Source organism: Borostomias antarcticus, assembly GCF_949987555.1.
Source record: "Borostomias antarcticus genome assembly, chromosome: 16".
In the NCBI taxonomy this organism is placed as follows: domain Eukaryota; kingdom Metazoa; phylum Chordata; class Actinopteri; order Stomiiformes; family Stomiidae; genus Borostomias; species Borostomias antarcticus.
In genome coordinates, this window is record NC_140249.1 from 2826536 (window position 1) to 2831163 (window position 4628).

The following is a 4628-nucleotide window of genomic DNA, read 5'->3' on the forward strand; positions in this document are numbered from 1 at the left end:
CCATCAATCACCAGAACATTATCACCTCACCGAACATTATCACCTCACCATCAATCACCAGAACATTATCACCTCACCATCAATCACCAGAACATTATCACCTCAACATCAATTACCAGAGCATTATCACCTCACCATCAGTCACCAGAGCATTATCACCTCACCATCAATCACCAGAGCATTATCACCTCACCATCAATCACCAGAACATTATCACCTCACCATCAATCACCAGAGCATTATCACCTCACCATGTCAATCACTAGAGCATTATCACCTCACCATCAATCACCAGAACATTATCACCTCACCATCAATCACCAGAACATTATCACCTCACCATCAATCACCAGAGCATTATCACCTCACCATCAATCACCAGAGCATTATCACCTCACCATCAATCACCAGAACATTATCACCTCACCATCAATCACCAGAACATTATCACCTCACCATCAATCACCAGAGCATTACCACCTCACCATCAATCACCAGAGCATTATCACCTCACCATCAATCACCAGAACATTATCACCTCACCGAACATTATCACCTCAACATCAATCACCAGAGCATTATCACCTCACCATCAATCAATAGAGCATTATCACCTCACCTCACCTCCCATTATCACCTCAACGCCAATCACCAGAACATTATCACCTCAACATCAGTCACCAGAGCATTACCACCTCCTGATAATGATGATGAGGATAATGATCAAACGTTGCAATCACACAGGAACCAACTTCAAAACATATATTTTAATTCAAGATAATGACAGGCACAAGTGATGCTGCTGCTGATGATGATGATAATGATGATGATGCATTAACATCAACACATGCGTGCAGTGATGAGAGACCTGCTCCTGAAAAACGAGATAGGAATCTCTCTTCATAATACTTTCTCTTCCATTCATCAGTCAGAATGAGATGTAAAGTGAGCGCGGCGTCGCAGGCAGCTGGCTCATGTAACTGGGGCATCGCCAGGCAAAATGCAATAACAATCATTATCAACATGGTAATAACTGAAATCAGAGAGTGAAATGAGGAGGCAGGATGGAAAACAGAGACAGGATTATAATAGACGGATGAGGAGAGAGGAGGAGAGAGGAGGGGAGAGGAGAGATGAAAAGGGGAGAGGAGAGAACAGGCGAGGAGACAAGAGGAGGGGAGGGCAGAGAAGAGGAGAGGTGGGGAGAGGAGAGGAGGAAGAGAGGAAGAAGAGAAAGAGGCATGAGTGGAGAGAATGAACGGACAGGTATGAGAAATGTTGGGTAAAGGAGTGTAGAGGAGGGGGAAGGATAGAGGATGTGAGAGAGGAGGAGAGAAGGTGGGCTAGAGAGAAGGATTGCGTAACCTGCCAGAGGAGATGTGAATCAGTCAAGGCTGGAGCTCCGAAGAGCTCACAGTGAAAATGGCTGAAATCTGATATTGATTACAACAGAGTCCTCCCTTCTCCCTGGGTATACCCTCGCCCGAGAAATAGCTCTCTATCTGTGTGTTGCGCGTGTGTGTGTGTGCGTGCATGTGTGTGCGTGCGCGCGTGTGCATGTGTAAGAGAGAGAGAGGGGAGGGTGAGGAGAGAGAGAGAGAGAGAGAGAGAGAGAGAGAGAGAGAGAGAGAGAGAGAGAGAGAGAGAGAGTACACAAATGCAAGTTGTGTATTGGAATTTCCACCGAGCTACAACCCCTAGATACGAAAAACAAACAGGATCTCCTGTTTCATTTCTACCCTGGTCACATCATGATCAGCCCGGGGCTCTCCAGGCCCTACATCCTGTAGTAATTATCCGTCTCCAGGAAAACACTTTCCTTAATAGTCCTCGGGCTGCTTGAAAGACTGATAACCGTGCTTCAAACAATATTGATCGTAGAGATTACTCTGCTGTTATTGTTTATATAATAACTGAAAAGGCTATCCACTGGAGTGAAAAGCGTACTCAATCCCTCTCCATACCCCCAAATTCAATCAATCAATCAGTCAGTCAGTCAGTCAGTCAGTCAGTCAGTCAGTCAGTCAGTCAGTCAGTCAGTCTGTTTATCTATCTATCTATCTATCTATCTATCTATCTATCTATCTATCTATCTATCTATCTATCTATCTATCTATCTATCTATCTATCTATCTATCTATCTATCTATCTATCTAGCTGTCTGTCTGTCTGTCTGTCTGTCTGTCTGTCTGTCTGTCTGTCTGTCTGTCTGTCTGTCTGTCTGTCTCTGTCTGTCTGTCTGTCTGTCTGTCTGTCTGTCTGTCTGTCTCTCTCTCTGTCTGTCTGTCTGTCTGTCTCTCTCTCTGTCTGTCTGTCTGTCTGTCTCTCTGTCTGTCTGTCTAGAATATTGGCCCTGACGCAGGTGTGGTTTGGACTGCCTGCTCAAGAATCCGAGTCTCAGTTGTCTGGACCCGCACACTGACGCAAAGCCAACCAGATGACCGTCACCGCGCGTTACCTCTCATATTCACGTCACATAATTTCCGTGTCTACCTTTCCGTCCCCGCTGTCCGTCAGACAGACTAGGGCCGGTGTTGGCGCGGATCCTCAAGCGGCTGTACCCCTGGCCCCCGCACCGCTCAGCGCTATAGGGGCAAGCGGCATCAAACACCAAGTGTGGGTAGGCTACAGTCTTAGGCTACAATCTCAAGAAAATCAATTAGTAGTCATTACTGCGCACAATTGTAATGGCAGAATTAACGCGTGTCCAATTAGATAACCAATTCTGCCTATTAATAGACTACAGCGGGCTAATAGGACAGGCGTGTGTGTGTGTGTGTGTGTGTGTGTGTGTGTGTGTGTGTGTGTGTGTGCGCGCGCGTGCATGTGCGTGTTTGTGCATGCATGTGTGTGTGTGTGCGTGCGTGCGTGTGTGAAATCCTTGGCAGTGCAACGCAATCCAATTGCTTCCCCCATTGTCTGTCGTCCCCCCATCGTTGTGATCCGCACACCCGACCGTAGCGGTGCGGGGACGCGTGCTATACTCACTCAGTTCGCCGCCAAGGAATTAAAGAACGGCCGAGGAAACACTTTAAAAGCTGGCTGTCGACATGTCGTTCGCATTCATCCGCACTCTTCTCTCTCTCTCTCTCTTCCCTCTCTCCTCCTCTCCTCTCTGGTAGCGGCTGAGGCGGATGGGGGTAGCGAGGGGACGTGACAAGACTGCAATGTGCGGTGTGGAGGATGGAGGAGCAAAAAAAAGAAACCGGCAGAGAAAAACGCTCGGCTTTAGAATGCAGGTCCGCTCCTCTCTCCCTCTCGAGCGCTCCCGGTGCAGCCCGGTGCTGCGCGCGGCGCGGGACCACCGAACACGCGCGCGATGATGCGCTGAATTAGATTAGCTTAATGAAGACCCGTCTCTCCATCTCTCTCTCCACCCCTCTCTCTCCTGCAATCGGGAGATTGAAAAGGAAATTCAGTAGGCTAGGGTGTGGGGTTATAGTTTTTAGGATTTTACGCAAGTGCCGTGCGTAAAATAGGCATAACCGCAGGGTGGGTCTAGTCTACTTCTTCGAAATCCTCTACTCAAAACACTCCGTAGCTGCAGGCTCTGGACACAAAACAGCCCAGACAATGTCTAACCCATAAAGTTCCTCTAGCCTACACGTCCCGCATTCCCGCATTGAGAGACACCCCCCCCGCCTCCCCCCCTCCCCGACCGCGGCTATAGCGGCAATAATTTATAACCTCATTAGTTTATCCATCTCTCCTCGAGCTTTACACTTAAACACCGACACATCTCGTGAAACCAGCGTGTTACCATGGCGACCCGTGCCAGCTGGCATCATTGCATTCGGTTGGAAACCGGAGCGACTTGTGTGATGATCAGAATGGCACATTGAGCACGGCCGGGGCAGGACTGGTATAATATGGATCGTGCATACCCACCTGGCATGCATACCCACACCTGGCATGCATACCCACCTGGCATGCATAGCTGGACGTGCTGTCAGCAGATGGAGTCGGTGAAATAGCCTTAAATTGCGTCCATGATCACCCTCCATCTGGCCTCACATAATAGCCTGGCCTGTTTTAAAATGTGCCTACCACAACAACAGTATTGCCAAGTAGCCCAGCCATGCAGGACCTTATTTGAAGTGTCGGGGAAGGTATATCTAGGACAAAACGGCGAGACAATTTGTGCTTCCCGTGCGCTCTTGCCAGACGACCACGTGAAGATAGGGGAAAGATTTAATAACAACATGTCTCCCGCGTTACTGAGCCGAAAGTTCAATTTTCAGTTCAATTTCACATTGATTTCAGTCTGCATTAAAGTGAATCATACTCAGGTAATGGAGAGGTGCATCTCTCTCTCTTTCTCTCTCTCTTTCTCTCTCTCTCTCTCTCTCCCTCTGTTTCTCTCTACCCCTCCTCCCTTTCTTTCTCGATCTCTTTCTCTCTCTCTCACCCTCCCTCTCTCCCTCTTATAGTTTATCTCCACCCCCCCCTCCTCTCTCTCTGCAGATGGAGGAGAGAGCTGCCCTGCAGATTCCTATCAGAGACACAGTGAGACGATTCCAGTAATATCTGGCCGATGCAGATGATGGTTATAGATCTCTGAGCTCTCAGGTGCATTAGGCAGGGATAGCAGGTCCCCACAAAGCTACTTAACGCTCACAGCAATGGAA